The sequence below is a fragment of the Panthera tigris genome, chromosome C1 (assembly GCF_018350195.1).
Source record: "Panthera tigris isolate Pti1 chromosome C1, P.tigris_Pti1_mat1.1, whole genome shotgun sequence".
NCBI lineage: Eukaryota > Metazoa > Chordata > Mammalia > Carnivora > Felidae > Panthera > Panthera tigris.
The window spans coordinates 51,944,329-51,969,587 of record NC_056667.1 but is presented as its reverse complement, the minus strand read 5'-3'; the positions used below and the strand labels follow the sequence as shown (position 1 = coordinate 51,969,587).

The 25,259-nt window shown below is 42.7% G+C and overlaps 1 long non-coding RNA gene across 1 annotated transcript; it reads right to left on the bottom strand.

The window, feature by feature from the left end:
- Nucleotides 1–1,299: 1,299 nt before the first annotated feature.
- On the bottom strand, nucleotides 1,300–23,681 carry LOC122241224. The gene is made up of 4 exons (XR_006221255.1): nucleotides 23,623–23,681; nucleotides 22,858–22,994; nucleotides 2,501–2,602; nucleotides 1,300–1,385 (listed from the first exon to the last, which is right to left on the bottom strand). It is a non-coding gene; the product is annotated as an uncharacterized LOC122241224 (long non-coding RNA).
- Nucleotides 23,682–25,259: the final 1,578 nt, after the last annotated feature.

Sequence of the window (25,259 nt, the reverse complement as noted above, 5' to 3'; positions counted from 1 at the left end):
CTCCTTAATGCCCATCACCCATTTTGCCCATTTCCTCACCCACCTCCCCTCCAGCAACCTTCAGTTTGTTATCTACATTTAAGAGTCTCTTACGGCTTCCTGGAGACTACTTTAGATTATAAATATGTAGAGGACAAATATCATTTTCATTGACCTTGCTATATGCTTTACCTAGTACCAGCTTTTTTACTTTGCAAAGTGTATTTTTTTTTGTCATTGAAAGTTTTTACAATCTAATTAAGGAGACAGGACTAAAACAAGATAAATTAGAGAAATAACACAGCCAAAGATTTATTAAGCCAAGTGTTTTAGAAATCTTATCTTATTTAATCTTCATAAGGGGCAGATCTAGGATATGAACTCACTGTTATCTGACTATCAAAACTTTTTTTAGCCTAAAATAATTATTTCCCAAACATTTTCCATTCATATTTTTCATATCTGAGTGTCACCTGCACTATTATTTCTTTGACATTTTCCTTCAAATTGGTCTCAGGTTTTTTTTTTTTAAGTTTATTTATTTATTTATTTTAGTAATCTCTACACCCAATATGGGGCTTGAACTCACAGCCCCAAGATCAAGAGTTGCATACTCTTCTGACTGAGCCAACTCAGCACACTGGCCCCACTTTTTATCTTAGCATTATTCTAAACTGTAATACCCATGAGTTTCAAGGGTAGGATAGATACCTATTTTTCCTGATTTACATTAAAATAAATATGCAGCTATTAAAATAGAAAAAAATGTTTATCTGTGTGCCATCTAAAATTATATCAAGGCTTCAGTGATCATTGTACCACTCGTTGGGAAATAGTACACGTTTTTAGATGAGCAATGATATTAAACATAAGGAAGCTCTAACCAATGCTATAAATTGTCCAAAATGGGAGAAAGTCACTGCTGACTGTGGCTGATTTCATCTCATTCTAATAAACCCTCCATGAAATTAACAACAACAACAACAACAACAAAGGTAAATGCTACTACCACTGCCACCCCACTGCTAAGACTGCGCTTGTGATCTGAATTGAAGACACCGAGCCAGTAATTTATTTCCTACAATGCGGAAATCATGAGTTCCCCAGAGGTATGCCTTTGAAATCCCTTATATATTAAATTGTTGGCATCACGTTTGACATTGCTATGCCAAGAGCTGGCTGTAAATGTATTGAAAAGACCAGACTTCACTGGTGCTGAAGTCAAAGGAGCAACATGGTTGTCTGCTCTGATGCCAGACTTCCTGGATTTGAATTCCAGTTCTATCATATATGATTTGTAACCCTGAGCAGGTTACTTACGTTCTCTGTATCCTGGTTTCCCCATCTGTAAAATGGGGATTATACAAGTGCCAATGTCACAGGGAAGACATGATTCAAATAAGATGCTGAAAACAAGGAAACAAAATCACTATCTCCAAAAGATATCTGTATGCTCAGGTTCTTTGCAGCATTATTTACAACAGCCAAGACATGAGGGCACCTGGGAGGCTCAGTTGGCTAAGCATCCAACTTCAGCTCAGGTCATTATCTCGTGGTTCATGAGTTCAAGCCCCGCATCAGGCTCTGCACTGACAATGTGGAGCCTGCTTGAGGTTCTCGCTCTCTCTCTCTCTCTCTGCTCCTACCCCACTTGTGTGTACTCTCTCAAAATAAAGAAATAAACCTTAAAAATGTATTTTAAGAAAATAATAGCTAAGACATGGAAACAACTTAAGGGTCCACTGACAGATGAATGGCTAAAGAAAATGTGATATATATATATATATATATATATATATATATATACACACACACACACACACACACACACACTCATATGAATATTATTCAACAATAAAACAAAATAAAGAAATCTGCCATTTGTGACAAGATGGGTGGTTGTTGAGGGTATTATGCTAAGCAAAATAAGTCAAAGATAAATACAGTATGATCTCACTTATATGTGGAATCTCAGACACTGAACTCATAGATACAGAGAACAGATTGGTGGTTGCCAGAGGCCAGAGATGGGGGGTTGATGAAATGGGTGAATGTGGTCAAAAGGTATAAACTTCCAGTTATAAGATAAATAAATCCTGAGGATGTAACTAACATACAGCATGGTGACTATAATTAATACTGCATTGTATATTTGAAACTTGTTGAGAGAGTATATCTTAAAAGTTCTCATCACAAGGAAAAAGAAATTGTAACTATGTGAGGTGATCGAACTTATTGTGGTCATCATTTCACAATATAGAGAGATTTCAAATAATTACTTTGTATGCCTTGGATTAATACAATGTTACATATCAATGCTATCTCAAACTAGAAAGTAAAAAAAAAAAAGATGCTGAGAACAATGTCTACAGAGTACCTACCACCAGAGATTTATTTGTCATTATTGGCTTTAGGCCTTGCAGCCTGGAAGACAGTGAGCAAGTTACTTAGTCTCCCTGGGCTTGAATATCATCATTTTTAAAATGGGAGAAATACTACCTGTCAAACCTACAGCACTCACCTTATTGGATCTTTCAACTTCACACCTTGGATGGGCTTTCCTGCTTCTGAGATCCCCTTGTAACAAAGCCATGGTTCAGGCTGACCCACAAAGATAGGGCACCTGAAAGGGGAGAGAGGGACTCAGTCATTCTTCTCCTCTCAGTACATGCTTCTACTACTGATTCAGTACGAATGGTGTCCTTCCATGTGCATGACACATGCTAGCTCAGCTCACTTGCTCTGCTCTCGGGAATTTGGTGGAGGTACACAGGACTCCTTCTTGCTCCCTGCCTACTTGCTACTCTGTCAGCCACCACCTGGAAAGCCCTTTCTAGATTGACCTGCAGCTACTCTGACCCAAATATGCAGGAAAAACCAAGCTGTGCATGGCTTCCCTGCCCTTGGGGTCTATCCCTCCTGATGTCCCCCTTTCTTTGACCCTGGGCCCCAGATAGTAAGAAACAACTTCTCTGTTGTCCTCAGGGCAAGAGCATGGAGGGGGATGAGACCCTCAACACAGAGCAATGTGCACTCCGGTTTGGGGACTGGAAAGCAATAATGCACCCAGTTGTCCAAATTAGAAAATTCGATTCAGTCATGCCCGATAGGTCCCCCCACCAAGTCCTGGCAATCCTAATTAACTGATATTTATTCAAAGTAGTACATTTTTCATCATCCCTATTGCTATTACCTTAGTTTTAGTCTCATCCTGAGCCACCCGGAACATGGCAAACATTCCCACCCTGCTCCAGCCTCTTCCTCCATGCCAGAAAAAAACTTGCTAATTACTTAGCCATTTTCCAGTGGTTCCCCAGCTCCTATGGGATAATCAAAACCTTGCACTTATGAACCTTAATAGTTCAGCTGTGGCTTTCCTCCATTCCCATGCCATGCCATTTCCCCCATACACAAGCTTTGCTGCAACCAAATTGAATTTCTCCCCAGGCCCCGAACATACCATCTTCTCAACAAGCTCAGCCTTTGAATAGCATCTTAAATGTCACTGCCTCTAGGAAGCCTCCCAGCTCTTCCAAGCAGGACTAGCTATTGGGCTTCACAGCACTTTGTACCTATTTCCATCAGCACACATACCATGTTATGGTGTAGTTGTGTGTCTATACAGGCAATCCAGATCTTAGTCCCATAGAGCTGGATAAGGTTCGTTGAATTCCAGTTCTATGCCCCGTGGAAATCTGAAGCCTTTCCTATAGTTTTTGTGAATTCCCAAAGGTCTGTATTTTCCTTGTCCTCCAACTGCAATTCCTGCTTCTATGCATGCTGCCTCTGGTCTGCACAATGTTGACCCCAATGTGACCAGGGCCATCATGTAAGGCTATATAAATTTTGCCCTGCTCAAGGGCACAAAGCTAAGGGGGAAAGGAGGTCTGAAAAACCAGCCTGTGCCCTACTCACCTTCTATACCCACCCAGAAGGGGCACCTTTCTCCAATTTGCACAAATGTGTAATGAGGGCTGGCAGTGGTCCTGTGCCCTTCCCAAATTTCCAATACAAATCCTTCCTTATAGTGAACATTTGTGATATCAAAGACTACTTAAATGGTGGGTGAGGGGAGAGCAGGGTAAAATGCAGGCAGTGGCATTTCTATTCTTAAAATACTGTTTTAAGTTTCCTCTCCACCAGGGAAATTTTACTGCCATTTCCTATACATAATCCCCAACCTCACACCAACTCATTGGATCCTCTCATCCCTCCCATTTCTGTTCTACTACCCTTCTTTTCCCTTCCCTTCTCTCCTTCTCCCCCACCCCTTCTTCCTCATCCTTTCCTTCCTCCCCTCTTCCTCCTCTCTCCCCTTCCTCTCCTTCTCCTTCTTCTATCTCTCATTTTCCCAGGAGCAACTTAACCACTTTATTTGTTCTTCATTTTTCGGCCAACACAGACTCTCTCTTTCACCTCAGAAGTTTATCAAGATGTTTTTGCAAACAAAGAATGTTCATTCCCTAAAGGATGCCAGTTAACATCTACTGTTAAAGCACATTTCAAATTATTACACATATGTCTGTTTCCCCCCATGTCTATTAATTCTTGGAGGGTAGAAGTTGTGTTTCTGGGGTGCCCTTCTTAGATTTTTCAGTCAATATTTAGTAAAAGGACTGAAGCCATTTGGAGCTAATTAAGACCAGGCTCAAGTTTTCACTCTGCCACTTATTCACTGAGGACTTTAGACAATTAGCCTAACTCTTGGAGCCTCAGTTCTTTCATCTACAAAAACATCAGGACTAGCATGAGGGAAGTGAGGCACACAGGGCTCAAAATTTAAGGAGGCACTCACTTGTAGGTTTGACAAAATTTAAGAAGCCTGAGAGTGAGTGCCTCCTTAAATTTTGTACTTTGGGAAACTTCCTTGCTTTGCCCTAGTCCTGACCCAGATTATAAAATAGGGATAATAAAGGTATCCATATTGTGAGCCACTAGCATTTTTTTACTGAGTTTTAGTGAGTGTTTTAGGTGTAGTTCCTATTATCATTTCAAGCTGCTTTATATGACATTGTTCAGGAGAATTGTTAAATTTAATAGAAGCTATTTGAAAAGTAATGTTTAGAGTTATAATGATTCAAACAGACTTCTAATAATTTTCAACTTGGTGGAAAACAATGTTTTATACACACATTTGTTGTCCTAGGAGTTGGAATATATATGAATACCTCTTCACGTCTTGTCCCGAGTTATCATTACATAGAGTTGTCATGTGAGAAGCAGTTCATTGTTTATCTTGGAATATCTGTCCACAGGAATTTTGGTTAAGCCTCATATTTGACATCATTGTTGGGTTTATATGTCCATAGCATCTTAATCCAATGCCTGTCTCTCCCAATTGGCGTCATAGATGCCTATATTTGTACCTCAAGTTTCATTGCTCTAAAAGACAAATGTCCATCAAGTTGGGTGTTTCAACACTCCCAGGTTGGACATGTGCCCAGGTGCCCTTGGAAAAGTGTGCCTCTCCTGGCAAACTGCCATGAAAATTCTCATTGCATGTCTTCTCTTTGGTTTTCAAACAAGATCCCATTCTGACATGTCTGACTCCTCTAATGTTCTCTTTTTAAAAAAATTCTTCCTAACTTGTGATGAGCACTGGATATTATATGTAATAGTCACTAAACTCTACTCCTGAAACCAACACTACCCTATATGGTAACTAACTTGAATTTAAATAAAATATTGGAAAAAAAATCTTCCTGACATTAAAACAATGCCTTCAGAGGGCATTAGGTCAGGTATAATGCATACTCAGGTATAATATATATAATTTCTTATATAAACCTCTGGGGAAAAAATTACGATTATTTTGAAATATACTAAACTCACCCATAAAGTTAGAGCAAGCTTTTAAAACTGTAAATGTCTGGACTCAACTTAGTAAAATCTTCACAAGGAAGTGTCATAGTGCTCCCTCTGGGTAAAAATAAAAAAGCTGAGCCACCCCCACCTCCTCCCCCCACTCCCCTCCCCCAGTCAACACACACACCTAAGGCTTCCCATGGTGAAAATTCCATGTCATGTAGCTCATCTGAAGTAAGATCATCCTCAAATAGCCTTTAAACTGGGTGAAACTTCATCCAGCTGTTTTCCCACAATGTGATGCCAAAGAAATGCTCAGGGACTTAAACACGTTTATGTAGTGGTGGTTGATGATTGACAGGTGAGAATGTCAGGTGGGCTGAGGGACACTGAACAGCGGCAGGCAGTACTCGGCACATAGCAAGGCTTCCATCGATGCTATTATCTGTTGTGTGGGACATGCAGAGTGCAGAAGGGTACACACTCCGTCATTACGTCTACGAGAAACAAATGAGGAAATACACGTAAAGCAAAAAGACATCCAGAAACTACATGAAAATGTCAACAACAGTTGTGTTTGGACGACCAGGAATTCTTTCCCTTTCTTCTTTTCGATATATTCTCATTTTTCTTTAATGAATTGTATTATGTTTATCATGTTACTAAATTTTGAAAGATATTTTTGAGCTGCTCTGTTTTGTCTGCTCTCAGCCTTTATAAATCAAATACTCTCAAGACCTCTGAGGTGTTTGTCCTGAGAGAAAGGATGTGAGGGTGACTTCAGGGGAACTGGCAGGGAGCCGTCCTCTGGCAATAAAGCTAATTGCTTTTTTACTTTTTCTTTTTGTCTTTTTCTTTTTTGTTTTCCCTTTTCTTTTTCTTCTTCCACCCTCCTTCCCTCCCTAAGTGGAGCTGAATCAATGATTTGCAGCTGGAAGAGTGGCCACAATTATTTCTCTAATTATTTTTTTCTACCAAAAATTCCCATTGCCAAAGCTGCCTTTGTGCAAAATGAAAACACATAAACATTTACAAGCTTGTTGTTATTGCTTTTTAAGCAAAACAAAAATGAATTTATCCTAAAAGCAGCCAGACGGTGTGAGTCGACCTATTTTTTTTTAGTTTAAGTTCCTTTTTTTACACCAGCAGATTTAGTAGCCAGAAACTGCCGGAGTCTCTTCACAGAATCCGAGCAACATAAAGACATTGACCTCCGTTAAACTCCTGACCAGCCCATCCAGTGAATAAAGTAAACAAAAAGCCCACAACTAAAGCTTGATTTTATGCCCCAGCTGTGGGACAGGATGTGAATTTTTTAAAACAAACAAACCAACAACAAAATGCAACCACTACCACCAACACCCCAGCATAAGGTGTGGCCCCACTCACCCAGAGCAGCACGAGTCCTTCCCCGAATGCTCCTGCACTAAACCCTGCATGAAACATGACTCAGAGCTCTGGGACTGTAAGAGCCCAGCCAGAGTTCACCTGGCATTAATTAAAAGCTTTGACTCAGGTGGTATATATGGAGGGACTTAGCATAAGTCAGTGCAGCAGTTGACAACCTTGAATGCACTGTCCTGATTCTTTGTGGTGAAAGGAGGGAGGGGGTTAAAATGATTGAGCACCCCTACAGCTCAGGCCCCCTCACCTACCTTAGCTCGGTTCATCTCTACAACGACCCTGTGAGGTGAGGATTAGTGTTCCCATTTTGCAGGAACAAAATGAGGAAACTGGGGCCTAAAGAAGTAAAGTAACTTGGGGAGTGTCACCCAGTAAGTTCTTGGCAGAGCTAGGAATAAAACCCAGCTTCCCTTCCAGTTGCCCAGTAAGGATGGACCGGGAACCCCATAGTTTGAAGGATGCATCCCGGGAATCTCAAACCTGTTCTTTACCCAAATATTTAAGTACCTCAGCCCGACCCTGTGTCTAAACGGGCTTCTGAGTGGTTTAAAGGAAAGGTGGGGTTCTTTTTTAAATGACATTTTTGCTCATGGTGTGCTTATGACACCATAGCAACCATAACTTCCCATGGAGTCCGTGACCAGGTCTTAGGAGATGAAGAGGGTGATCCTGTCTTGTCTCTGAATCTTGTCACCAGATAGCACAGGAGCCAGGCTCTTCCAGCCTGATCCTAAAGTGGCTACAGCTCCCTCAGCAGGCTTTAGTTTAGCCTGGAAGGTTATGGGGTTAGAAGATAATGGGAAAATATTTTAGGACCAACTCCTCATAAAAGAACAGGAAGGCCTGGGAGAGGATTTCCCCAAATCTTATCTATTCCTGGTTGGACAACAGTCAATCTTCAGGACGGTGACACATCACAGTAAAAGGGCTGATTGCTGTAATCTTGATAAAGTTCTCAACCCAATGTTAAAATCAGGAGAAAATGCTTTTTGAAAAAATGTATGTCATAAGGAGGTCTTTTCAAAATTAACAGTATACTTTAAGGCACTCAAATAATTTGTCTATTCTAAAGCCTCATGTCTTAATCAACTATTACAAAATCTTCCCTCTTTAGAATCTGGGCAGGATTTTGAATTGGGCACTGATTAGTTTGGGGCAAGAGGGGATTGGTAGGCATTCACTTGGGGTAGGGAGAGATTTAGTTCTTTTTGAAAAGAAGGAGCAGAAGTGAAATAGATATAAAAAGGTAACCCTCCTCACCAGGCCTTGGTTCCCACCGCTGAACTGCTGAGTCTATAAGCAGGCTCCTGCTTCATAAGAAAATGACCCCTTAATTTTGGCTCAAATTTCCTTTTAGTCATAATTACCTGTTATTATAATAATCTTATTACCACAATACAAAGCTCTAGAGGATAGGAAAAATAAAAAAATCACCACTAATCCTATCACCAGCCCATAACAACATTTCAGGGTCTTTTTTTTTTTTTTTTTTTTCCCCTCCTGCAAGTCTTTTTCCCTCTGTACGAGCTTCATTCATCCATTCAACAAATATTTACTGGAGAACTGCTATGTGTCAGATACTGAGTTCTCCATTGTTATAGCCATTGTGCTAAACACAACCTTTCCCCTCATTCTCACTGAATAGTACAAACAGCTTATATTTCTAGCATTAGAAAAAAAAGGCAACATAAAACCCCTCAAAATTAAACTCTATCCTTGAAGCTCAAGGTGATGTCCCAGGAGCACCTTAGGAGATCCTCAGTGTGGGAAATGACTGGAGATCTAAACTCTGGTTATTTCCTATTCATTTATGCAAGGAGAGGGGACCTCAGCTAGTCAGAGAGCTTGGTCTATCACTCATCTCCAGGCCCGTCAGCCCCAATTACATGAGACCTTGACTGAAGGACAAATGTCCTCCCAGAAAGGAGCAAGCCTTCCCCTCCACACCTCCTGCACCTTCTCACCTCCACTGACCTGGAGCCTGGGCAGTCTGGAGGCCTTGGGCACTTTGTCCCAAAGAGCACAAAACTAGATAATCTAGACAATCTGTTGTGCTCCTTGGGCCCTTGGAACAAACAAGATAGTAGTCCCCAGTTTGCCCATCTTGCCCTCCATGACAGTCAGCCTGGAGCCATACTCCCTCCAGGTCCTTGGCCCCCTGTGCCACCAACATTGGAACATAAATGCAGAAACCACCAATCTTTCCGGGATCCAACAGCCAGCACAGGGTACCTGTGTCTCCAGCCCACCTGGCAGGAACCCAGCACCGTCCTCCCACCCCTCTTGTCGCCCTCTCCCCTCCCCAACTTCACGGCCCTAAACTGCCTCTTCCCGTGTTCATCACATCCCCACACAAAGCTCGGGAGGGAAATTGAGCTGAGAGCACATGGGGAGACAATGGGTCCAGCAGACTTCTTGGAGGCCTCCTCCTAATGCAGAGGGGCTTTCTCAATGTGAAAGGCCCTGAGGAAATAGGGCCTTCATCTCCTTCCCCAAGGGTCACTCACCCCAACTTCCATCATGGTCTTTGTTCTTAGAACAAAAGCAGCATACATGAGGCCAGAAAAAAAAAAATTCATGTGACTATAGATACAGTCAAAATCTCTTGATGATGATTTGTTCCCATTTTAAACATGAGGAAATTTAGGCTCAGAGAGGTTCTGTGACCTGCCTAAGGTCACACAGCTAGTAAGTAGAGAAGATGGGATTTGGACCCAGGCAATCTCACTGCAGAGCATGAGTCCTAAAAACTGTCCTACATCACATCCATGCCAGTTACATGGTACCTACTATGTGCCAGGCATTATGCTGGGGCCTTTATATAGGTTTCTTTAGTAACAAAACAACCCTATGAGGAGATTGTATCTAATCACAGTAAGTAATTTTCTGGACTCAAATGGACTCTGCCTACAATCTTTTAAATTCAATTAAGGCTATCACCTCTGATTTTGTGCCCTTTCTCCTCTGCTTTGATGTGCCACATTACAAAGAATGTGAATTTCAGTGTGGAATAAGCCTGCATTCAAATCCCAGCTCCCCCATATATCAGCTCTATAACCTCGAGGCTCAGTTTCTTCACACATAAAACAGAGGTACATAGAACTTCCCAGTGGGTTGGGGGAAGAGGTAGTTAAGTGAGAGAGTACGGGTAAAGCATGATACCTAACATCGGTGTCCAGTAAATGACAATGCTTATTAGTAATAAACAGCAAGTATCGAAACAATGCACGTTCGGCGCTTCCTGGCTTTGCTGCAGAAGCTCCACAAGTCAGCACATGGTGTATTAGAAAAGAGTTCAGTGATATTTATCCAACGTCCTTATTTACATGAGAAACATGATATGACAGCTTTGCTCCTCGTCAGCTTGCAAGCGTGAGCACCTTGAGTCATACTACCTGTTCATAAAACAAGGATAATAATGTACTTATTCAACTCACCTGAACCATATGCTTCCCCACACGTCTCCATTCTCACTCTTCCTAATTTCCACAAGACAAAATGTTATTTTCTCTGTGGATAAACTCTCAGACACAGAATCCGAAGCAGGTTCCAGGCTCTGAGCTGTCAGCAGAGAGCCCCATGTGGGGCTCGAACCCATGGACTGTGAGATCATGACCTGAGCCAAAGTCGGATGCTCAACTGACTGAGCCACCCAGGCGCCCCAGGATATTTGCCATCTAAAAAAAAAGTGTCAACTTTGGGGTTTGGGCATGGTGGGAGCAGTTTCAATCTTGGATGGTGGCAATGAAGAATGCACAATTTTTTTCATTCTATCCAGCCCTACTTTTAACTGAGTTTGGCCTTATAAGTAGCTCCTAACTGTAGTAAAAGGAAAGAATGCTGAGCCTGACGTCAGGAAACCTGCTTTTTATTTTTCTTATTCATTTTTTTAATATTTATTTATTTTTGAGAGAGAGAGAGCACAAGTGGAGCAGGGACAGAGAGAGAGAGAGAATCCAAAGCAGGCTTCGTGCTGTCAACACAGAGCCTGACCTGGGGCTCAAACTCACAAACCATGAGATCATGACCTGAGATGAAATCAAGAGTCACACACTCAGCCAAATGAGCCACCCAGGCACCTAGGAAACCTGCTTTTTAGCTTTACCCTTGTCAAACACTAGCTCTCGAATTCTAAGTGAGTCAACAGATTCCTGGGAGCCTCCCTTTTCCTATCTGTAAAAAGGGAGAAAACGCCTAGCTGCTAGTGTTGTGAGGCTTAAAAAAGGTAATGGACACAAAAGCACTCTGAAAATCCTGGATAGCCAAAAGACATGAGATGTTATTGTGGACTGTACTGATTAAACTCTAAATTATCATTGATAACCATAATACTAACAGTAAGTTCCAGTTGCATTTAATTTCTGGTAAAAAGCACTTTCCAGAATGATATCCAGCTTTAGTCTGTGGTCATATAGTTTACTGGTAAATACTTGTGTATGGGTAGCAAGTGACATCCCAGATGTGTCTATGCCAACAGTAATGCAAGACAGCAATCATTCCAATGTCTGATTCCTCCTCTCTGAAAGATGTTGTCCCATTGTAAGTAATGGCACACATTTGGTATATTTTGAGAGTGGCAAGTGGCCATTGTGGCTAGAGGAGAGTGAGCCAGGGAGATGGCGGGAGGGAATGAGTTCAAAGAAGCAGTAATAGACAAGGGTTTGTGGCGTCATGGAAGGGGAAAGCCACCCAGAGGGCTGTGAGCAGAGCATGATGTGATCCAGCTTGGGTCTAACTGGATTAGTCCTCGTGGAAACAGGGAGGCCATGAGAAGAACATAATCTCTACAAGAGGCATGGTGGCTTGGAGTAGGGAGCTAGTGGTGGAGATGGTGAGAAGTGACAGGAGTCTGAATAGAAGAAATGATGTGTAGGAGAGAATGATGTCAAGGATGAACCCAGATTTTGGCCTGAGCAACTGGAAAGAAGACAGTGGAGCAGGTCATGGGGAGGCCAAGAGTTCTGCTTTTAAAAATATTTGCAAGCATTATACTTTTGAGTTTTACTAAAAAAATTTCCCATATATGATTTAAAAAAAAATAGGGGCGCCTGGGTGGCTCAGTCGGTTAAGCTGCCGACTTCGGCTCAGGTCATGATCTCGCGGTCCGTGAGTTCGAGCCCCGCGTTGGGCTCTGTGCTGACAAGCTCGGAGCCTGGAGCCTGTTTCAGATTCTGTGTCTCCCTCTCTCTCTGACCCTCCCCTCTTCATGCTCTGTCTCTCTCTGTCTCAAAAATAAAACATTAAAAAAATAAAAATAAAAATAAATTTTTTAAAAACATAAATAAAAAATAAAGGGACCACATACACATAACCTGCATTATACTTTTCAAAACAATTTCTCATCCACAACCTCATTTGGTCCTTGTGAAAAGCAGTCTTGTGAAATTGCTGCTACTCTCCCTACTGTATCAGTGAGAATTCAAGCAGAGACGTGGAATCACTGTGGTTGACAGAAAATAAGGGATTTGTTTGAGAATTAAGACCTTCTGCAAGTGTATGAACTGCCGGAGAAGTGTGTGGGGTGTTGTGCCTACTGTTGACACAGGTCAGTGGACTGCAAGTTGGGAAGGAAAGCTAGATGTGAAGTGATACGAGCAAGAACAAACCAGAACCCACATGAAAAATCTAGACCTCATATAGATTGACTGGAACCCTTGTCTGTCTTCTGCCACCTCCAATCTCAGTGTCATGGATGAGCTGTAGGAGAAGCTGTGCCCTTTGCACCCAACTACACATACTCTGGCCAGGACTTGACAAAGCTAGGATCGAGGATCTAGGAGGATCTAGGAGGAGCTAGAGGCCCTGTGGGCCCACCTCTGTCAACTAGCTGAGCTAGTAAATCAGCAGCAAAGTGCATGTGCTGCCACAGTGCCTGCCACAGCTTGAAAAGGGTTCCTGCCCTCTTGTAGTGTTGGTGGGAATGCAAACTGGTGCAGCCACTCTGGAAAACAGTGTGGAGGTTCCTCAAAAAATTAAAAATAGACCTACCCTATGACCCAGCAATAGCACTGCTAGGAATTTATCCAAGGGATACAGGAGTACTGATGCATAGGGGCACTTGTACCCCAATGTTTACAGCAGCACTCTCAACAATAGCCAAATTATGGAAAGAGCCTAAATGTCCATCAACTGATGAATGGATAAAGAAATTGTGGTTTATATACACAATGGAGTACTACGTGGCAATGAGAAAGAATGAAATATGGCCCTTTGTAGCAACGTGGATGGAACTGGAGAGTGTGATGCTAAGTGAAATAAGCCATACAGAGAAAGACAGATACCATATGGTTTCACTCTTATGTGGATCCTGAGAAACTTAACAGAAACCCATGGGGGAAGGGAAGGAGAAAAAAAAAAGAGGTTAGAGTGGGAGAGAGCCAAAGCATAAGAGACTCTTAAAAACTGAGAACAAACTGAGGGTTGATGGGGGATGGGAGGGAGGGGTAGGTGGGTGATGGGTATTGAGGAGGGCACCTTTTGGGATGACCACTGGGTGTTGTATGGAAACCAGTTTGACAATAAACTTCATATATTGAAAAAAAAAAAAAGAAAGAAAAGGGTTCCTGCTTCACTCCCACCTTCCAAATCTAGCAAAATGTGCCTTGGAGCCAACTTGAAATGGAATCCACCAGCTTATGAGTTGCTAGAAAGACTCATAGCTTTGAATACCCAAGTGGACAATTTGTTAAATAAAAGGAAGGGAATTCTGGGAACAAGGATCCCAGCTTAGCTAAGTTGACATGGTATAAAACCACCACACTTACTTTACAAGTGAAGAAAATTACCACCCAGAGAAGTCAACCAACTTGCCCATTGTCTTGCAGAACACTGGTAGCATTTTATCAGGTCCCAGGTTTGCTGACCCCTTGCCAACTGACTTTAGTTCATATTCTTTGAATGCTTGCTATGTGGCAGACACTGAATCATCACATCCTATGCTCGCCACAAGTCTATAGAATAGGTATTATTATGCCCGTTTATAGATGAACATGCTGAGGCTCAAACAGAAGTCAATGAACCAATGTAACATGGCTATGGAAAGGGAAAGCTGAGACTCAAACACAGGCTGGTCAGACCTCAAGCCTCACACTCTTAGCCTCCCTCTGGGCGTGTGGTCTTTCCTGCCACTAACTCCATGCCCGCCCTCTTTCCCAGGGTGGAGTATCCGAACATGGCTCACACTAAGAGAAATCCTGACACCCCAGCTTCTCCTCTGTAGCCTGTGGTGCTGGTCTGTGGCCAGTTCCCTGCCACTCCAGGGACAGTGTAAACCCACGGTGGGAAGTGCTCTGGTTTGCGCAATTAGGAGGTGCACCGAAGGAAACATGTACTCCAAACACGATGGGGCAAAAGCACCAGAACACAGCTCGGACCTGGAAGAAGCCCGTCTGCTCTTGGCCACAGTAACCAGAAGCCTAAAAATCAAGCAAATGTTCTCTCGATGCTGAGAAATTTCCCATGATTCCAGAGAGGCCAGGAAATAGAGCTGGGTGGGGGTAGAGGAAGGCCTAATGAATGCTTTAGTAATGAAACTTAAGATCTGTGGCTTTGGAGTTAGCAAATAACTCTATATTCGTTTAATTCTCTTGATGATGACCCTAATAATATTAATAACATCCATTATTACTCATTGCAGTTGACTGTTTATTTTGTGCCAGGCTCTCTTCTAAGCATTTCACATTAATTAACCCAGTTATCCCACACAGTAAGCATTTAGAGTAGGGAGTATTATTGTCACCATTTTACAAATGGGGACGCTGAGGCACAGAAAGTTTAAATAACTAGCCCACAATTATAGGAGCCCAGGGAGTCTGCCTCCAGAGCATAACCTCTCAACCTTTACCCTAATCTGTCCCTCAACAACCCTGTGACAGAGGGAGACAGAAAGGGAGAGTGGCAGGACTATGGCTCCCATTTTGCAGATGAGGAAACTGAAGCTTGGGATGGTTGAATAAGACATCTAAAGCCTTCCTGGCAAGCCAGGTTTGAAGCCAGAGCTGTTGGACTACAAAGCCCATGCTCTTTCCACTCTGCCACTCAGCCCTGTTAAGTGAGTGGCACATTCAGGACTTGAAACCAAGTCTAACACAAGCCCAACCACAGTTGCTTATGATTTGCTAGAAAGACTCATAGCTTTGAATACCCAAGTGGACAATTTGTTAAATAAAGTCAGCCTAGAGGCCCAAAGCTATCTGCCTGGTGAGTGAAAGGGTGCTCTCACACTTTCAGCCAGGAAAGTACCAACACTGACTTCCCCACCTTGGAAATGTTGCCTCACACCCTGGAACCAAAAGAAAAAAATATTCTGATTCTTGGAAGTCAGACAACCCCAACTCTGGTCTATGGCCCTAACTGGGGTCACCTCAGTGTTCAGCCCCTTGGAGAAAATGGTGTAGCCACTTATCCATAATTCAACAAAATTCATTCATCCAGCATCGCCTTACTAGGCATCCTCTCCATACAGACACACTACGGGGGGGTGGGGAGGACATACACAAAGGAGCTCACGCACAGCTCCTGCCTTCAGTGATTTTATTGGGTACCTGGAGAATTCCAGTTCCTTCCCACGACATTCCCCACCTATACCACTTAACCAAATAATGTCAAGAAACACTATCACAGGAACCAATGGAAGTTAGTAGGAAACAGCTGATAAAAATTTCTTTCATCATTGACTCAGTTAATAAGTAAATATACGTTGAGTTTCTCTTATTTGTCAGGCACTCTGCTAGGCACTTTGGAGGCGAATCACATTTAATCTTCAAAACACCCCTGTATAGGAGGTATTACTATCTTTATTTTACAGATAAGGAAACTGAGACACATGGAAGGAGAATGACTTGCTCAAGATTATCCTGGGGATTAGTGTTAGTAATTATAGAACCCAAATCTGACTTCCAACTCAGAGTTCTTTTATTTCATTGATCTATTTTTTTAATGTAAGCTCTATGCCCAACATGGGGCTTGAACTCATGTCCCTGAGATCAAGAGTCATATGCTCTACCAAGCAAGCCAGCCAGGTGCCAGGTTCTTTTAATCCCATCATACTAGAAAGGGAATTATAAGATCCTGGAGATCCAAGAAACGGGGAGTGAGAGGGGCAAATTGATGAGAAGCTAATTAAAGTTTTCTTTTTTTACCTACCAGTGAAAAGCAGAAGTGACTAAGACAGCTAGTTACCCAACAACGTGACCTGTTCCCCATCCATAGTGGACAGATGTTGCAGGAAGTGACTGCCAAGCCAGGTCTCCCTTTCCCCTTGCATCATGCTATGGCCATGTGACTTGTTCTCACCAATAGAATGTGGACAAAAGCAATGTATATCACTTTTATGTCTGAGTATTTAAGAAGTAGGTGTGCTTTCTACTCCCACTTCTCCCATTGGCTGGTGGACGGCAGAGGGTCCTGTGGACACTGGGATCCCGCAACCCTCTTGGGAGAAGAGCACCTTGGTAAACAGATATGTCTGAGCTTGACGTGAACGAGAAATGAATTTCTATTCTGTTGGTCCATTATACATTTGGGAGGAGCTGTTACTTATTACAGCATCTAGCATGACTTTAACTAAAGGTGGTGGCCATATTTAGGCCAACATGCTAGGCTCTGGGTTATTCATTCCACATTACAGGTAGTAAAGAAATCAATCTATCTGTACCTGTATCAAATCACAGTTACATATAGGCTAATCAGCCTTTCTAAGGACAGGAAAGGCCCTTGATCAGAGGTGCAACCTTCACTAGACAGTGAGGACTCCAAGGACAAGAGCTGTCTCACTGTTCTCTGCATCCCATGTCTCGGACAGTGCCTGGCTCCTGGTGAACATCCAATGTGTGCTTAATGAACAGATAATTTCCCAGGACCTCTTTGCCACCAGAAGATAGTAAATGGATGCAAGACTGAAACTGAGTGGCAGATACCTTGAAACCAGAAACAAAGGGAGTATTTCTAAAATGTCCAGGAGAGAATCTTAACTAAGTCTTGAGCCTCCTCTCCACCAGACAGACCCGACAAACACAACAGCGGATAGCAATACGGAAATATTTGGGACTTACAACAACATTACACTTATAGTAAAACAAAAGAAGAAATCCCTCAATAAAATACCCTTGTGAAGGCCCCAACAGGGAAGGTTTCCTATATCATGAGCTGAAGGATTTCAATCCTGTCCTAATCCATGACCGGCCCTCGTATTCCCAAAGGATTTTTCTGCTTAGAAAGTTTTATGGGGAGGGCCTTGAAATACCCTGGGGGAGAGCTTATGGTAAATGTTTTAACAGGGTACAGTAGCCAAAATATGATACTTGATGTGGAAGAAAACCCAGATGGTGGCTGAGATGTCAGGAAATACAATTTTCTGTTTTATCTGGGGAAATTTTTTTCCCTGAATTCCAGAACCTATGGTGATCTGGCCTCATAGAGAGTCAACTTGAAGCCTCAACACGAAAGGATCTCTTTGTATTTGCTAGGGAGGGGGTCCTGGACCACTACATCTGGGACCACTCAGCAGCTGGACTAGGTCCCTCTAACTAAGCTGCAGCAGAATTTAAATGATTTGACTAAGAAAGAGATTCATTCATTTGAAGGCCTGTGGGCTGATAAACATGAATGAGTTGACGAGAACCCATGCTAGATGACATGTGCCCTGCAGATATTGCTTCTTTACCATGGATACTTTGAAGATATTTATCTTCACAATAACCCTGAAAAGAGGTATCATGCTACCACCTTACAAATTCATCAACTGAGGCATGCCGGCCATCCAGCCAGGAAATGGCAGGGTCTGGCTTCAAGTCCAAGTCTTAGAGGATGCCAAAACTGCAGACGCCCCTTGGGTAGTACCCTCCTGACTCCTGATCCAACATGTTTCCCACCACAGCACCGCTGCCTGGGGCAAAGGGAAAGACATTCCTGCCTTAAATTACACACAGTGCCTCCACGTTAGGATTTGGTTTTGCTAAAGGGACAGGGCTAAAATATCTATAATTTAAAGTCTCAGGAGATACCATAAATACATGAGCTCTCAGGAAACTCCTTGGCCCCTCACTTTGGTGTCTAGTTAATTCAATTGCCATCACCACCAAAGGCAATAGCATACATTTCTCCTCTTTTGCTTCTATCCTTATGAGCACAGTGTTAGCTGTTGTTCTATAACCTTCTTTTACGATGAGGTGCCTGAAATATAACACTCTCAGCATTTTAGAGCACAAAACTGACTTTAACACATTATGGTACATTTGGGGATTCAAACCTCTTGGAAGCAGGTCAAATGCAGGTACCGAGTTTGCTGCAGAATTCGGCTAGCTGAGTCGGACACATAAAGCTGCCTTTGCATTCCAACCTGTTATACCTCTAAGCCCAGCTTGATGATTTCCCCAAGCCCCAAAGCTGGGGAATGCCAAGCTCATTCTGGCTGGAAACCAAGTACAGTCTCCAGAGCTTAGACCAAAATTGTTTTTTCCAGGACCCCTTGACATGCCTATGTCACCTGCCTCCTTTTCTGAGCCCCTCTGAATTCCCCTCTCTCTAGGCCAGCCATTCTTGCTCTCTACCCCAACCTCCTCTCATAAAGTTTTCTTTTCCTTTTTTATCCTTGTCCTGTGGAATAATCATTTAAAAATTTTTTATATCCCTTGGTATTTAAAACTGCCTACTTATCACAAAAATAGGACAAAAAGCATCATCCACATCCTGCCACTTGCCCTTCCCTAGTTCATTTGCAGACATAATACCTACAGAGTTAGCATATTTATATCATAGGTACAATTTGGGCAGCTGCTATATTCCTTTATGGCTGGGTGGCAAATGGATTTCATCTCTTGTCCTGACTCTGTTCAGCCTACCTGGGCAGCTGACTTAAAAGATCCTAGACTCAGCAGGTAAGTGTGCTGGGACAATTCGTGTTTTTGCCATTGACTCATGTTATGGAGAAAGGACAGTGTGGGAGCACACAGACATACTTGCTTTTCTATATTGTCAATGTTTGTGGTAGTTGTCTGATAATATCATCTGTACCAATTCTTCCCATCCCTGGGGGCATGGAAGTCGAGTCTATTTCCCATTGAATCTGGGCTGGCTTTTTGACCAGTTTTGACCACTAAAAGGCAGTGAAAGTGACACCATGACTTCTAGCCCTTTGAGGTTTTTTGTTTTTTTTTTTAGTTTATTTATTTATTTTAAGGTGGGGACAGAGAGAGAAGGAGAGAGAGAATCCCAAGCAGGCTTCTTGCTGTCAGCACAGAGCCTGACGTGGGACTTGATCTCACAAACCATGAGATCATTACCTGATCCAAAATTAAGAGTCAGACACTTAACTGACTGAGCCACACAAGTGCCCTAGTCCTTTGAGGTCTTAAAGCCTCTTGGGATCTAGCCGCCATGTAAAGAAATTTCAGTTGGACTAGACGGGAGATCCCATGGAGAGAAAGAGAAGCCCAGTCAGCCCCAGATGTTCCAGCCACCTCAGTGTAGAACCAGGCACGGGAATGAAACTACCTTGGTTACATAGCCCACGCTAGGTTCCTAGCTAAATGCATCCACATGAGTGACCCCGTCAGTATGACATGCACCAGAAGAATTTTCCAGTAGAACCCAGCCAATCCACAGAATCATGAGAAATAATACAATGTTGTGGGTTTGACCACAATTTGGGGTATTCTGTTACATAGCAGTAGATAACACATATGACACGATTATTTTACTGGCTGATTTTCCTAATTTCCACTTTAGACCATCAAGTCAGCTCTTGCATAACATATTCCCTGACCCCTCTCCACCCGGATGGAAATTGCAATTCTCTCTTTTGTGTCCCTTCTGACTCTTCAGCTGTCTCCTCTCCTGGACTGTGGATTGCTGGAGGCCACCGTCTGGATTTCATTCATATGTGTACCACCAGCTGGCATAGTGAGTGGTAAGAGCTCAATAAGTGTTTGATGAATGAACCCAATTAGTAAGTTTACCATTGCACTGTGTCTTCCCTCTGCTTGCACTACTGCCTCCCCTCCCCCATGCACTGGCAAATCTCCCTCACTTCACCAAATCTCTTATCAGCAAGGACTTCCTCTACCGCCATATTCAAAATAGCAACTTCCTCTATCCCTCTATAGCCTTTTATCACTTTTATTTTCCTTGATAACCTGTTAACTCTCTGAGAGCTTATATACCTATTTCCGGCATGTCTCTCCCCATTAGACTGTAAGCTCATGTCAGAGACTTGTTTTATTCACTGCCATGCCCCAGTACCAAGAACAACACTTGACATCTAGTAGGTGTTCAATAAATATTGTTGGATGAATAAATAACTTAATATATGTATCATAACAAGAACTACAAATTTTGGTAGTTTTCTCACTTTGAATTTGGGCTGTCCTGTATTTCAGCTTTGAGCCTTTGTGGTAGGCATGGTTAGCACACACCAATATCCAGTTCTCTCTTCCTGCCTGGGCCTATAGAAGACTAGTCATCCCAACAATTTTGCAGTTAGGTGTGGCCATGTGAGTATATCTGGCCGCAGGAAGTGAGGGGAAGTGACAGCTAGCACTTCCAGGCTGAAGCACAGCTGAGAGAATGTGTTTTCTCCACAAGCTCTCACCCTGCCTTATGTTGAGATGATGGGGACACCAAATCAAAGGAGTGTGGGATTGTGGAGACACTGTATGGAGAACAGCTGTCCTGGAGAGTCGCCCATAACCACAGGGGACTTTTCATGAGTCAGAAATAAACTTGTGTTAAGTCACTGAGATTTTAGAGTGGGCTGTTAGCACAACAGCCTAGCCCAACCTGATCCAAAAGAGCCTATTTGGTTCAAATTCCTTTAAATCTGAGAAATAGATGAGGCACATGTGTGGGAAGGAGGGAAAGAATGAGGTGTTTCCATCACCCAACTACTAATCTACAATTTCAAAGCACAGAAATGCAGACACTCAGAGAAGTGTCTGCTCTGAGCCAGGCATGATGCCAAATCCTAAGCGAGGCACTGAGGAAACAGGGATGGATCTGACCCTATCCTTCTCCTCACAGAGCTCACAGACCAGTAAGAGAGACAGGCATGTTACTAAAATATGATGGAATATTGCATGGGTATAGTTATATGTACAAAATGCTCAGGACACACAAAGGGTGGGACAATTCTTTCTGCCTGTTTCCGTATTAAGGTCACTCTGGGCTTAGCTGAACAGGCACTGTTCCTAGAATACTCACAGGAGCCAGACCAGGTCAGACTATGTCTGGCAGTTAAAGTGGGCAAACAAGAAAAGGGGGCAAAGTTTTCCTTCCTTCCTTATCATCCCTGCTGTTGTCTCCTGCATTCTGGCTCTCCTTTCCCAATGTGGAAGGCCTCCCCTGGCTCTGCATGTCTTCCCTGAGGCCTGTCCCCTAAAATCAAAGCTCTAAGCTGCTGTACTAGTCAGGATTCTCCAGAGAAACAGGGTGATTGATTGATTGGTTGTAAGGAATTGGCTCATGTAGTTATGGAGGCTGAGAAGTCCCAAAATCTATAATCACAAAGTCGGAAACCCAGGAGAACCAGTGTTGTAGTTCTAGTCCAAGTTCACAGGCTTGAGAATCAAGACAGGCAACAGTGTAACTTCTGGCCTGAAAGCCTGCAGTCTCAAGACCCAAGAAGAGCCAATGTTTCAGTTCAAGTCCCAGGGCAGCAGTCAAGCAGGAGGAGTTCCCTCTTACTCAGCTTTTTTTGTTCTATTCAGACCTTCAATCGATTGCATGAGGCCCACCCACATTAGAGAGCGCAATCTGCTTTACTCAGTCTATTGATTCAAATGTTAATCTTATCCAAAAAGAGCCTCACAGGCAAATCCAAAAAATATTTGACCAAATGTCTGGGCACCCCATGGCCAGTCAAGCTGACACATAAAATTAGCCATCGCAGCTGGTGACACTTGTCCTGCCTGCTTTCCCATTGATTCATGGTCAGTTCACCTTAGGAAGCAAAAAGGAGAGGAAGAGAATCCAATAAAACATTGCACAATGACAATGAAAATAAATCTCATTCATTTAGTGGCTATGGATAGCCAGGCATGTTAGACACATGCTCTCTAATCTTTGTAACAACACTGCAACATGGGAAGAATGAGCCTTATTCTCTAGAAGGAACTTCAAGGTCAGAGAGGTTGAGTACCTGGCCCAAAGTCGCACTACCAATAAGTCATTGTATCTGCTAGTGGCTCTTAGAAGTCTGTACAGCACAGGCTTCTATCTCCTGCCCTGTGATCCCTGCCCAAGATCCTGACTTTCACATCTGTTCTGCCTGCTCTGGAGCCCTATGGTTATAGTTTCCTTCCTGTGTATGTGCAATAGTGAAGTAAAAAATCCCAGCTACCTGCCACTTAATAAAAGGATGTGGTCATGTCAGCATGAAGACAGCAGGGCAGTAGATCAGCCGATTGCAAGAGTTTCAGGAACTCATATTCCCTGACTTCTCCCAGCAACCTCACCTTGCTACTTCTGCAAAGTCATTAAGGGAACAGCTTCTGGTCTGGAAGGTGTCTTCCAAGGGCACCCATGGGAAGATAATTCAGAAGCTGGTGCTCTGATGACAAGGGTCTTCTGTATCTGTTGCCCTTGAGCCTGGAGACCTCTATCATTTCTCTGCCTAGGTTAGTTTTATAGACTCTTGAGGAACCATGAGGCTGCCACTTTAAAACAGCTCCTTACCCTTTATTCACTGGTCACTTCAAGTATGTGATCCAATTGCTTCTCCAATCGGAAACAATTAAGGAGGAGGTAGTGAAGTCAGCCAGCTGGAGTGCAGGTGGCCTCAGGAAAAGTCAGAAGGACTGTTGTCACTGTACCTTTGGGTGCACAACAAGAGGACAATGAGTCAAAACATAAGCATAAGCCAATGTCTTCACCCGTTCTGGCTGCTGTAACAGAAAACTGCATAGTAGATGGTTTATAACAACAAAAGCTTATTTCTCAGAGTTCTGGAGACTGGAAAGTCCAAGATCGAGGTTCTGGTGGATTCGGTGTCTGTTGGGCCCATTTCCTGGTTCACAAACAGCTGTCTTCTTGCTATAACCTGACTTGGCTAGAGGGGAAGAGAGGGCTCTCTGGGACCTCTCTTTTAAGGATACTATTCCCAATTCACGAGGGCTCTGCCAAAGGCCCCACTTTCAAATATCACCACATTGGGAATTAGGTTTTAACATATAGTCTTAGGGGGCACAAATATTCAGTCAATAGCAGGCAAGGAGCACAAGATCTTTAGGAACAAAACATTTTTAATGTTCATCTTCTGCTGAGAAACTGTTAGCCCAAGAACCAGGACATTTCCTTGGTTACAAAATTAAACTCTGTGAGGGTAAAGAGCAAGATAAACATGCCATTCTAAGAGTTTCTGAGGACAAACCCAGCGACTGTGACTGTGTGTGTGTGTGTGTGTGTGTGTGTGTGTGTGTGTGTCTTTAAAATAGTTCTTACCTACAATTGCAGTTGGGCCAAGACCAGAACGCTTACTCTAAAATCCACACAAACACCATGCATCCTCCATTTCATCCAACGTCACCTGTACAAGAGGCACGTTTAGTATAAGAAAACACTTATTCTTCCCATCTGAAATACAAGCTCTTGGGATTTCACAGGGACCTTTTGAGGAAAATCTATAACCAGTGATTTTTTAGTCTTTGTTTTGGACTCCAAACAAATAAAAAAAAAAATAAATATTGGTGTTTCTACCAGCAACAATAACTCATTATGGCGTAGACATAGAGTTTTACTGCAGGATGGGAGGGTGGGGTGAAGAGAGGGCATGTGTGAACTAAACAAGCCCCTCAAATGATTTGGATGCACAATGGAGAGATAATTAGTGTGGACTTCTACATGACACAGATCCTAATAGGGGACTGCCTAGTCCAGCTTTGTAGACCAGACAGATCTCACTTTATTTCTCCTTTGTCTAATTTAAATTTAAACAAATATTTATTAATAAGACAATTAAAAATAAACTTGAATCTCTTTGGATCACTCTCTGTTTTCTTTTTATCTTTTCTAGAAAATTAAACCAGCCAGGAGCTGCATTTGCAGGCGGACATGGACTTTGGAATCAGAGAGATCCAGGCTTGAATTCTAGTTCCTCTCGAGGCAGGGCACTAAATCCCTTGAACCTCAGTTTCCTCATCCTTGGACCCAGATAATCCTATCACCTTTTAGCATTTGAAGTGTCTTTTATGCAACAGACACTCACTAAATGTTTTCTGGTCCGCTGCCTCTCACTGTAGGTTACCTCCCAAGTACATTTCTAAGAATTGGCCTGTTGTATATATTTGTCATTTTTAATAGCTCTAGAATATTCCATTGTGATAATGTCAAAATTTTCCCTGCCATTTCTCCAGTGGCATTTGGATTGTTTCTATTTTCCTTTCTTATGAATTGTACTGCTATGAACATCTTTAGACAGATTACTTTTTTCTCCTTATTTCCGTGAAATAAATTCCCAGCAGTAGAATTACTGGATCGAAGAGCAGGAACAGATTTGTAGCCCTTGTTATTTATTGCCAGATGAGTTTTCATTTTCTAAGAAACTGTCATCTGAGCGAGCCCAGCATATGTGGTAGATATTACGAACGGTTTCCATCTGTCACTGCTGTTCCTGTCACAAGACGTACTGGAGAAACCATTCCCAGACTCTCAAATCCCATGAAGGGCACTAAGTGGTAGGAAATGTGGAGTAAATAGAGAAGAAATATAAAGACCTGGAATGTGTACAGATGCAGGGCTGGGAGAGTGAAGGTTGATCAAGTTCTCTGCATTTAGGGATTAGGATATGACAAGACCAAGTACTTTTGTCTGGACATAAAGGATGCTGGGGGACAATTCTTCAAATAAGTTTATGTTTACTCTTTTTATTCTATATACATTTATGAGCACTTACCTAACTTAACTCACCACCGGCATTTATGTGGTGTCAGAACCTGCCCACCCCACCCCCACCCCCGCCGCCCCCACTCACTTTAAAGTTTGAGAAAGGTGAGAGGTGAAAGTCTGGCCCTGCTTACCAAGGGCTTCTTTCTACTAAGATACTGGAAGAGAAGAGACTTGCTTAAGAAGCTAAGGAAGCC